This window comes from Rosa rugosa, chromosome 1 (genome assembly GCF_958449725.1).
Source record: "Rosa rugosa chromosome 1, drRosRugo1.1, whole genome shotgun sequence".
NCBI classification, from domain to species: domain Eukaryota; kingdom Viridiplantae; phylum Streptophyta; class Magnoliopsida; order Rosales; family Rosaceae; genus Rosa; species Rosa rugosa.
The window spans coordinates 61,179,667-61,192,133 of NC_084820.1; the positions used below are offsets into that span (position 1 = coordinate 61,179,667).

Below are 12,467 nucleotides of genomic sequence, written 5' to 3' on the forward strand. Positions count from 1 at the left end.
AAAAGACAAACATGACGGCTTTCTTCGTGGTCGATTTATCTGCTCATTATAATGCATTGCTTGGCCGCGATTGGATTCACCAGAACTTGTGTGTACCTTCTTCCCTGCATCAAGTTTTGATCTTCTGGCATGGAGACAAAATTGAGGTCATTCCAGCAGACAATAACCCATTTCAGACCTCTACCAATGTAGTAGAAGCAAGGTTTTACGAGGATGATATTGGTTACTTCACTTTCAGTGGACGAGATAGCAAGGGCCGACCTACTCAAGTTACGGCCCAGAAAATTGTCAACCTAAGGAATAAGGATGTTTTGCAAGATGCAGAGCGTCCAATCCTGGTTGACCTCTTCAAGGACAATATCAATGTCTAGAGACCCAAGATCTCTAGAAAGAAAGGCCGCAGTCCGATCTATTTTAGGACGTTTGCTGGCCTATTGGGCCGACAGGACTACCAAGTCTAACTCGGCCATCAACTTGATGGAATATATTACATAACAACATGAAGAAGAACTGCAGTTGGAAGATATCGGCCCAGCCTCAGCAGAATTAGAAGATACTGAAGCCGAAACTCAAGAAATATTATCCCACAATGCGGAAAGCGCGAGCTACTGAGTTATGGTGTGACCAAGTCGGCCACTAGCTTATAATGTGTATATGTTTAGGCCGCCTTGATTTTGGCCGATGCAGTTAAGCCAACAAGATTATTATTTTTATCAGTTTGTTTGCTTGACCATTGTGCTTCGTTTGTACTTCCTACTACAAGATATAATCTATACATGACACAACAATGTTTATGATAAGTTACCGGCAAGCAAATAATTAGTTTTTCATCGGCCCATAAAATTCAAATGTTTACAAAAACCGGCCAACGGCCGACAATAGAGCCACATACATCAATCATCATTACTCGGCTAATAAAGCTTTCAGAGCTCCCAAGGTTCAACCAGTGTCCTGAGGGTCATTCTCAAGTTGCAAATGCGCGTCTGGTAATACTTTTTTGTTTGCCTTCATAATTGTCTTCTCTAGTCCTTTTCGCAGCCATCGCTTGGTCGACCCAATCCTACAAGTTATATAGCATCATTGGTTAGCACATCATGTTTCTCGGTGTACATCAAGTTTCTCGTTATTCGGTGCTATGTGCTATTCGCCGAAAACCAAGAAACTTGGGGGGGGGGGCAAAGGCATATTACATGCATATGAGCCAAGATATTGTCGTTTAAAAAAACTTGGGGCTACCAGTGTCGTTTAAAAAAAAAAAAAAAAATGATCAAAGAGGGAAACGGGTAGTTGGCTACTAACTTTTCATTTTGAGTTGGCTGCCAACTTTCTTTTTGTGTTGGCTGCCAACTTTCATTTTGAGTTGGCTGCCAACTTTCTTTTGTGTTGGCTGCCAACTTTTCATTTTTGAGTTGGCTGCCACTTTCTTTTTGTGTTGGCTGCCTACTTTTCATTTTTGTGTTGGCTGCCAACTTTTCATTTTTGAGTTGGCTGCCACTTTCATTTTGAGTTGGCTGCCAACTTTCATTTTGTGTTGGCTGCCAACTTTTCATTTTTGAGTTGGCTGCCAACTTTTCATTTTTGTGTTGGCTGCCAACTTTCTTTTTGTGTTGGCTGCCAACTTTTCATTTTTGAGTTGGCTGCCACTTTCTTTTTGTGTTGGCTGCCAACTTTCATTTTGGGTTGGCTCCCTTTCTTTTAAGTTGGCTGACTTGAATTTCCTTATGCATTTGGCCAACTTAAAAATGTGAACTCCCTTGTTGGCTTACTCTTCCTCACTTGGGCTCATTGGCCAACCTAAGGTTTTTCATGTGTTGGCTTACTCCTCCTTACTTTGGCCAACTTGAAAATTGTTGGCCAAGTTGATTTTTTTTTTCATGTGTTGGCTTCCTTGAAATTTTTCATGTGTTGGCTCCCACTAGCCACTCATTTAATGGCCAGCTTAAGGTTTTTCATGTGTTGGCCAACATGAGCTACAAATTGGCTTTCCAGTGATATGTTTTGTTTGTTGGCTGATATTTAGCATTTTTCACTTGTTGGCTTCCATGAGCCACTCTCACTTGTTGGCCAACTCCAGTTCTATCAATCGGCTAAACTCGAGTACGTTATTTGTTGGCCTTCATTAGCCGATTTGCCTCTTCATTCTTCTGTTGGCCGATTTGATTAATGTTTATTGGCTTACATGCATCCATTGAGTTGTTGGCCACCATGAGGCATATTCACTTGTTGTCCTACTCAAACTTGTTTATTGGCTTACTCACAAACCGCTCACTTCGAATATCATTTTGTTCAGTTACTTGCTTAGGCCAATTTAGTCGATTTTCCGAAATATCATTCGAACAAGAAAATACATTCTAGCCATCAAGGAGGTCATGTGGGACATATTTACATGAGTTTTCGGAAGTCGATTAGGGGGCCGAGTTGACTCAAATTTCTCAACCACTCGGAGATATTCGCCGATGCTTAAGAAACTTGGGGGGGGGGGGCAATGTTTGTACCCACATTTGCATGTCCACTCAGACATAGCTAATGTGCATAGTTAGATTGATTTCTAATTACAATGAGCCGCTCAAAAGGTAATTGGGGGCCGATAGATAGAAATATTGGCCAATGAATAATTGGACGATTCATTTTGGTCCAAGACAAGTCACATAAAAACTAAGGCCAATGGGAAGTTTCGAAAGTTAGGCCATTGGTTATCGGCCGGCCCGTAGTCGTCAATTTAAAAAAAAAACTTATTGTCTAAAAGCCCATCGGCCAATTGTTCAAGTCCCTCTAGTCAGTTTCCAACTCGAACTCAACTTAGAAAGATAATGGCCGATTGTCAGAGAGGCCGATAAGCGATAAAGATGAGATTTGATCAAGTAGTATTTCAGTCAACTTGAAGTTCATGTCAGCCGATAAGGAGAGTTCAATCCAAGATATCCTACTTCAGGATTAGTTACAGCCGTTGATGACGACCATCAGAGCCGATCCGGATAGAGTCCAGCGTCAAGTCAGCCGACGATAAGTATTGAAGCCAAATCAAGATAGAGACACTGAGCCAGAAGGAGGCCGAATTTCACTCAACTTCAAAGAGCCAAGAGGTCAATTCAAGTCACAGAGCAGCCAATATAAATAAAAGCATCGACAGAAGACAACACACACACAACTCCAGAAACTCAAGCCATCAAGCTTTTCTCTTTCGTTTTACCTTTTGCTTAGGTAGAAGTTCCGTTTGTCTATTAGTTTGTTTGCTCTGCTAGTTACAATTTCAGTTGCTTTACTTTCCTTGTAGCCTAGTATCGATTTTGAATTGTTCTCTTTGTTTTCTTTCAAACAATAGTTAATAATTTTCAGCCGTTCCAGATTTTAGTTTCGTTGTTATTATATTTTATTTGCTCCTTATTGTCTTTATGCTTTATTTGTTTGATCATGTTATTTACTGTTCGTAGTCGCATAGTAGCTATCAATCTTGAAGATTTCATTCGTTACGAGTTCACTTTTACTGTTAATTGTTATTACTTGGATCCAATTGACTTAAGCCCTGTGACCAGACAATTCGTATTCACTCATACTCTCACAACTACACCCAATTCACTCGACCTTCAGCCATCAAGTCCTTGATCCAAAGGCAGCGAACTATCGGCCGAGAATCAGTTCCTTCCTCGGCCAACAATTGCTTGATAAGTCAGAACTTCATCTACTACGTCTACAATTGCACACTTGGCCTTCTGGCCGTGTGCTGGCACGCCCCGCAATCTACTCACCAAGAAGGACGTTTGTTCCTTGATCTCTCGGCTATCTAGGCCGAGGTGATTTTCAGAGGCAACACCAACCAATATGACTATACCAAAATCCCTTAAAGGGTGTATGAGGGTCACTCGATGTGTCAGTAAACTGATGGTGGGTTCTGTGTGTGCTCACCCATTCAATTGGACTTCCCTACAAATAAAATTCAAAAAACAAGCATATCATTGTGTGAGAAATTATATATACAAGCTAAGACTAAGGAGAAAAAAAAAAAAAAAAAAACACTTGCATATGATCAGTACTACTGTGGTACAAGCTAAGATGGGTGTAGTTGGATCAGAAACCTGAAGCGAAAGAACGCCACAATAGGCAAAAGAGTATTCGAGCCATCTTGGCAGCTTAAAACTTCGGTGAGCAAGGTTCCTATGGTAAGAGAGAGTTACACCGAGACCTGTGACATGCAAGAGTACTAGGGTTGTCCTAATTGCAGACCAGTTGAAATGAAACGGCGCTAGAAGAGCGAGGCCATGTATAGCCGAAAGGACAACGATATTGAGTATATCAATGGCAGTCCATGGGCTCCCGAAACATTGAACCTGCCATTGAATCACCCTAGCAAGCTCATATGCCATGCTCAAAGCTTTGTTTTGAAAAATCAGAACCCAAATTTTGTTATATATTCATATTGTACTAGGTGCATTAAGGTCTCGGCTTTCATATCATAAAAACTTGTTTTATATTCATATTTTCGGTCATTAAGATTTCTTGTTGGGGGTTTGATTTCTTTGTTTGTTTGATACAAGGATTCTATTCATCATTTTCATGCTACGTTGATAGACAGTAACGGAAAATGAAAGGCTGATATAACTGCCATTCAACCATTGTAACTAATAGGGAGGGGGAAAGATTGGAAAACCAATCACCAGGACACATCCAGTGCAGAGCCAGAGGGGCCACCAGATCAGCAGCACCATTAGCATTCCTACTGGCCTAGCTAGCGCCAGTTAACATGATGAAAACGACCAGCATGAACTCGAATATGAGAAACAATCTGAGAGGCTGACCGGTACGTCCACCGTTAAAAGGGAATTTAAGAAAGCAGAAATCAGAACCAAAGAGTCAGATTCCATCATTATAATCACTCCCTAATGCGCATTTTAATCTTCGATGCTGCTTATCTCCCCCCCCCCCCCCCCCCAAGTTTATTGGTCTTTCAGTTTCCCTGTTTTGGTGCTGTTTCTAGTTTAGTTTGCTGTTCTATTTCTCTTGTATTTGTTTCTTCGACACCAAAAAAGAAGAAGAAAAGAAAACAACAACATTTGAACTAATACTTCAACGACAAGGCCAGGTTTTATAAAATTTGTGGTCACTACAAAGGAATCAAATCCATGTAAGTGCCGGCCTTTCATATTATAAAAATTGTTGTACAGGTCTCTCTCCATGTAGGCTATTTGAAATCGGACCTGGTGCCAACATTCTCCGTGACCTTAGCAATCCAAACAACCTTATTAAACAAACAGTACAATTAAATGTGGAACACAATGTCACGCCCCGAATTTTGAATAACCAATTCAAATCCGAAACATGAATAAACAATTAATACAAATAACGTTCTGAATTTTTTTCTCAGAAACAAACACACCACTCGCCACTCAACACAAAAACTCGAGAACCTCGAGTTAATTATTACAATTCACTCTTACAAAGTAAAATTGTAAAGCTCTAAATGAGCATAACAAAACTCACAATATAATGTTGTAATTCACATAACACTACTCTAAGCTGCCCGATCACCGTCCTGGTTCTCCTGACCTGCAGGGTTATCCGCTACACCGTTTGAATAGTGTACCGGGATTGCAACAACACAAAACCCGGTAAGCTTTTGACAGCCCGTATGAGTAAAAAGAAAGAACTGTTGATTTATTAAATTTCAGTTCAAGTAAAATTCAACAGTATTACGTCTGCAAAGAGACATCAAACCACTCATGTAAAACCACAAGGAATACATTTTCACAATCCCCAAATCACAATACACCACACTGGTCCTGCAAAAACCCAACCCACATAACACCACTTTGGTCCATCCCAACAGCACGTTAGAGCTCTAACCACATCGCTACCAGTCACCTTGGCCTAGGTGCAAGTAATGCGACATACTTCGGTTAATAATAAACCGTCGCGCTTTGGACATCCCCGTCCTCAGCACCATATACTTCGGTTAATAATAAACCGTCGCGCTTTGGACCTCCCCGTCCTCAGCACACAACTTCGGTTAATAATAAACCGTCGCACCTTGGACATCCCCGTCCTCAGCACACAAACACTCCGGTTATCCTTAACCGTCGAACTTCGGACACCTCATCCTCAGAACCCTACATTCTCTAACTCTATACATCCTCCAATGTAAATCATGAATATTAACAAGAACTCATCAATCATGTTCATCACATATAAATATGGTAAGTCACATGTCAATTCATAATAATTTAATCATCCCAATTCCACACTCTTCAATGTCACACCATTCACATATAATCACGTAAATATATATATACGTAATTATCCGCTCAGGGATAATCACTAATACCAACTATAGTTCACATGCAATAAAACCGAGAAATTCATTTGTATAGTAAAAATCATTTTACTTACCCATGGACCGTAGTTGATCAAGTCCATATGATTTTAAAACAAATATTTATTTCATAAATATTTTCACGCAATTACGACAAAATAAGGTAATTAAATTTATTCGGTTCGTAATATGAACCACGTGAGGTTTACTCACCTCTAAATTCCCGCTGCGTCTTCTTAACAGCTCAAAATACAATTTCACGAATCGTCCGCCAAATCCAACCGTCGATCACCTAATCAAACATGACCTTAACTTAGCCAATAACTCAAAGACAAAATCAAACGACAATCCAACGGTCGGATCGAAATTAAATGATGATCCAACGGTCGGATCGAAATCAAATGATGATCCAACGGTCGGATCCTCACAGATCGCCTTTAGGATCATCCTCCAAAAATCATTACGAAGATCCAACGGTCGGATCTTCCTGAATCGTCCTTACTAACATCTCCGCTAATTTATACGAAAATCCAACGGACGGATTCTCACGAATCGCCTCCCTAATCACTGTTTAGCAATTATACGAAGATCCAACGGTCGGATCTTCGCCCATGACCACACAAAGCCTCTGGGGCAGTCATACGATCATCATATCAAAATTATAGGTTCATCTGACGGTCCTAATTCCACAGATCATAAATCTAACGATCGAAATCGATCGAAATCTCAAAATTCATAACTAATTCATACGATAACCGAAAAATGCGTATAATACGCCGAAATGATCGTATCGAAACATAGAATCATAAAATGGACAAAAACTAAATTTTTGACCTCCGGAGGTGGCCGGAAAGGGCCGCCGGAGTTAGGGACAGAGCCACCGCCGACCACCACAATTGGTATCGGGGCTGTGCTTGTCCCCTTCGTTTTCTCATTCTGGACACTTTTCATAACTAGCACAAGACCAAAAAATGACAGGAAGGGATCGAAATGTACCAAAAATCAGTCGGTGGCTGGAATTTTTCCAGAAACCGGCGAGCTCCAAAATCGACGTGAAAACTACAACCTCACGCCTCGATCCCTTCTGGATAATTGTTCAGAACTTCCTTATGAACTCAACAAGCCAAAAATCACAAGAAACGATCGTGTATAGCTCGAGATATCTTGATCCGAAGGTTGGTTGTTCGATCCGCACGGGTCGAGCTCCGACGAACGTGAAAACGTTCGATCCAGTTCCGATCCTTCTTGGTGCTTGTATAGGAAGATGAGGCGAGCTCAATGAGCCAAGAATCAAGTGAAATGGTGCTCTGTAGCTCGAGATATCGAGTTTGGAACGAAAACGAGCTAAACCGGACTCGGGGTCGCCGTCGTCGCTGCCGGCCGTGCCGCCGCGCAAGGTTACTTCTGGGAGCTTCAGGACGTTGAGGCGAGCTCGAGGATGAAGTTTGGGGGGAATTGGTGGCCGGAAACACGAGGAGGATGAGTTGTTTCGTTTTCGGGTGCAACCGGATCGAGCTGGTTTGCCGGACTTTGAGGCTGTGCCGGAGGGGATGACGACGTCCAGCAGGTAAAGCGACCCAAGGCGAAGCCAAGGGGAGTGGTCCGACGTCTAGAGATGGTCGATGAAGGGAGAACAAGGCTGGAGAAACTTGCTCTGTTTCGGTGGCTTTGGAAGGGAGAGAGAGAGAGAAAAGATATGTTTTTTTCTTTTTTTTGGAGAGAAAATGAAGTGCTTATGCCGGAGCTTCATTCTAGCTAAGAACGTGGTCAAAAAGCCGTATCAATTATGCTTAATCATGAAAGTTAAAGCATTGAAATCATGAAAGGTAAAGCGTTGCCATCATGTAAAGTAAAGCAATGCCATAATTATGTTTTTAGTTTGATTAAAGAAAACAACCGGGTATTACAATCTACCCCCCTTAAAGGAATTTCGTCCCGAAATTCAAGCACCCAATTCCACAAAGAGCTGTGGATACTTCACTCTCATGTCAGACTCTAACTCCCATGATGCATCACCCTCGTCATGATGACTCCACAGCACCTTCACAAGATTAACCTCCTTCCTACGAAGCTTCTTCGTAGACCTATCTAAGATACGAACAGGTTCAACCACAAAGGTTACATCCGTGTTTACCTCAATCGTACCATGATCAATTACATGGGACTCATCTCGGACGTACTTCCTGAGCATAGACACATGAAAGACATTGTGTACACCAGACATGCTAACAGGTAAGGCAAGACGATATGCCACTTTCCCAACCCTTTCTAGAATCTCAAAGGGTCCAACATACCTTGGTGCGAGTTTTCCCTTCTTGCCAAATCTCACTACGCCTTTCATAGGTGAGACCTTCAAGAATACGTAATCACCCGTCTCGAATTCAACTGGTCTCCTCTTCAAGTCTGCATAACTCTTCTGTCTACTTTGTGCTATTTGGATCCTATCCCGAATAGTAGTGATCTTCTCTGTAGTCTCCAGCACAAGTGCAGGACCAAAGAGTCCCTTCTCCCCTACTTCTGTCCAACAGATAGGAGTTCTACATGGCCTACCATAAAGAGCCTCATACGGGGCCATGCCGATGCTGGCGTGATAACTGTTGTTGTAGGCAAACTCTATCAATGGTAGGTGATCCGCCCAACTTCCCTTAAAGTCCATCACACAAGCTCTAAGCATATCCTCCATCACCTGATTCACTCTCTCAGTTTGCCCATCTGTCTGTGGATGAAATGCGGTGCTCATAGCTAAAGCTGTGCCCAATGCCTTATGGAATCTACGCCAAAAGTCTGAAGTGAAACGAGCATCCCGATCAGAAACAATTGTAACAGGCACACCATGCAGCCTTACTATCTCATTCACATACAACTTACACAACGCATCCCCTGAGTAAGTTTTTGCCACAGGAAGGAAATGTGCAGACTTCGTCAATCGGTCCACAATCACCCAAATTGAGTCATAACCTTGCCTGGACCTAGGCAATCCAGTCACAAAGTCCATGGAGATATCTTCCCATTTCCACACAGGAATCGGTAATGGTTGTAGCATCCCTGCAGGCCTCTGATGTTCTGCCTTCACTCGCTGACATGTAAGACACTTCGACACATGTTCCGCCACATCCCTCTTCATTCCATACCACCAAAATTGTCTTCGTAGGTCCATATACATTTTAGTACCACCTGGATGTATCGTGTATCGAGATCTATGAGCTTCCCGCATGACCTCCTCCTTGAGGTTATCAACACTTGGAACATACAATCTTCCTCGAAATCTCAACCCCCCATCTGCTCTAGTAGCCCACTCAGAAGGGCCCTCCACATTAGGATTAGCAGTCATCTCCGCAATCCTCGCCTGGGCAAATTCATCAAGTGCCTGACCCTGAATGATCCTGGAAATCAAGGTAGACTGTAAGGTCATACTACCGAGAAAGATTTCATGTCCACCTCTTGTGGGCATAAGATCAAATTCGGATGCAGCTTCCAACATGAGCCACTCCTGTACCATAAGCGATGCCATGATTACTCGGGGCTTCCTACTCAAAGCATCTGCCACTACGTTGGCCTTTCCAGGATGATACTCCAAAGTGAAATCATAGTCTTTGATGAGCTCCATCCATCTCCTCTGCCTCATGTTCAACTCCTTTTGGGAGAATAGATATTTCAGACTCTTATGATCAGAAAAGAGTTCGAACTTCTCACCATACAAATAGTGTCTCCAAATCTTCAAGGCAAACACCACTGCAGCTAGCTCTAGATCATGAGTGGGGTAATTCCGCTCATGAACCTTCAGTTGTCTAGAGCCATAAGCAACAACACCACCATTCTGCATCAACACACACCCCAAACCCTGATGAGATGCATCACTGTAAATAACTAAACCACCACCGCTAGTAGGAATAGTCAACACTGGTGCTGTAGTCAACCTGGTCTTCAGCTCGTTGAAAGCCTTCTCACATTCATCCGTCCATAAGAACTGAGCGTCCTTCCTTGTCAATTTGGTCAAAGCTGAAGCAATACCAGAAAACCCCTCAATGAATCGCCTGTAATACCCTGCCAATCCAAGGAAGCTACGGATTTCCGTAACGGTGGTAGGGCGACTCCAACTCATCACCGCTTCCACCTTCGAAGGATCTACCGAAACTCCATCCTTCGAAACTACATGACCAAGGAACTTGACTTCCTTTTGCCAAAAGTCGCACTTCTCAAACTTGGCAAACAATTTCTTCTCTCTCAGCGTCTGTAGTACAATCCGCAAATGCTCCTCATGCTCATTAGACGACCTTGAATAAATCAAGATGTCGTCCACGAACACTACAACAAATTGATCCAAATAAGGACTGCACGTACGGTTCATTAAGTCCATGAATGCTGCTGGTGCATTAGTTAGGCCAAAAGGCATGACAAGGAACTCAAAATGTCCATACCTGGTCCTGAACGCCGTTTTCGGAATATCCTCATCCTTCACCCTTAACTGGTGATATCCAGATCTCAAATCAATCTTTGAGAACACAGTAGCCTCTCTAAGCTGATCGAACAAGTCATCAATCCTAGGTAAAGGGTACCTGTTCTTGATGGTCACCTTGTTCAGCTGTCGATAATCCACACATAATCGAAGTGAATTATCCTTCTTCTTCACAAACAGCACTGGTGCACCCCAAGGAGATACACTAGCCTGTATGAACCCCTGAGCCAGTAATCCATCAATCTGAACTTTCAACTCCTGAAGTTCAGCTGGAGCCATCCGATAGGGTGCTTTCGATACAGGAGCAGTACCTGGTATCACATCAATGGAGAAGTCCATTACCCTTTTTGGAGGCAACCCTGGTATCTCCTTAAACACATCAGCATATTCTGAAACTACAGGAATCCCTGTAATCTCAGAAATACTACTCCCTGACTCAATATGAGCCAAAATCCCTGCCCTCATGGCAACGTCGGACCTCAGACAACGGTAATGAAACACCGGTTGTCCAGGAATACGGAAGGACACAATCATCCTAAAGCAATCAATCAATGCATGGTTCGGGCTCAACCAATCCATACCCAAAATCACATCATATGTGTGATCCGGAATCACAATCAATGATGCAGAGAACTCTCTACCACCTATCCCAATAGGGCAATCATCACAAAACATATCCAGCTCAAGAGACACACCCAGAGGTGATGTAACACATAATGATCTAGTAAGAGGCATGACAATCAATCCCAACACATCCACTACTGAACTAGATATGAAAGAGTGGGAGGCTCCCGTATCAAACAATACTCTAGCAAGATAGTTATAAACAGATAAGGTACCTTCCACCCCAGTGCCTCTCTGACCGATTGCAAAGACTCTAGCTGGTACTGGAGGTAAGAGCCTTTGCTGATTACCCCGTCCTCCAACATGGGGTCGAGTACAGTCCTTGGCAAAGTGTCCAGTCTGTCCGCAACGAAAGCATCCCTTAGCCCTGGGTTTAGTGCAAGCCCTAGAGAGATGACCCAACTCATCGCAGTTATAACATCTCACAGGCGCTGCAGCTGCAACTTGTCTGACAGGTACGGCCCGAATAGGAGGAAGAGGAGCTGCTGCTACTCTAGCTGGGGCCTGATGGTGGAACTGAGTCTTTTGTCTCTTCCAGGATCCACCCCTAAAGTCTCTGGATCCACTGTTACCTGCCACTGCCTTTCCCTTTCCCTGAAAATCCCTCTCAGCTGTTTCCTTCTCCTTATGAATCAAGTTCTGCTGCTCAATGATCAGAGCCTTTGCTAGAATTTCCTTCATGACCTTCAGTTCCAAAATGGCCACATCACGCTCAATGGAAGCATTCAACCCCCGCTGAAACTTCTTGGCCAAATCCTCAGCATCCATTGATTTCACAAACCTATATAGCCTAGAGAACTCTGCCTCATACTCTGTCACCGTCATCTTCCCTTGTGTTAGTGAGAGGAACTCCCGTTCCAATTTTTCTCTCACTGAAGCTGGAAAGTACTTCTCTCGGAATAGTCTCACAAAACCATCCCAAGTCAGGGTGGTCACATCAATGGTCTTTTGCATACAATTCCACCACACCCTAGCCTCACCCTTTAGCATGAAAGTGGCTAACTTCCTCTTTTCGATCTCATTACAGTCCATCATCTCAAAATAATTCTCCATATCCTCGACCCATTGATCAGCCACCATGTA

At 43.0% G+C, this 12,467-nt stretch overlaps 1 long non-coding RNA gene across 1 annotated transcript; it reads right to left on the reverse strand.

The window, feature by feature from the left end:
* Positions 1-790: 790 nt before the first annotated feature.
* LOC133725892 (uncharacterized) lies at positions 791-5,180 on the reverse strand. Its single transcript, XR_009854588.1, has 2 exons — positions 4,074-5,180; positions 791-3,921 (listed from the first exon to the last, which is right to left on the reverse strand). It is a non-coding gene; the product is annotated as an uncharacterized LOC133725892 (long non-coding RNA).
* Between the last annotated feature and the right edge of the window lie 7,287 nt (positions 5,181-12,467).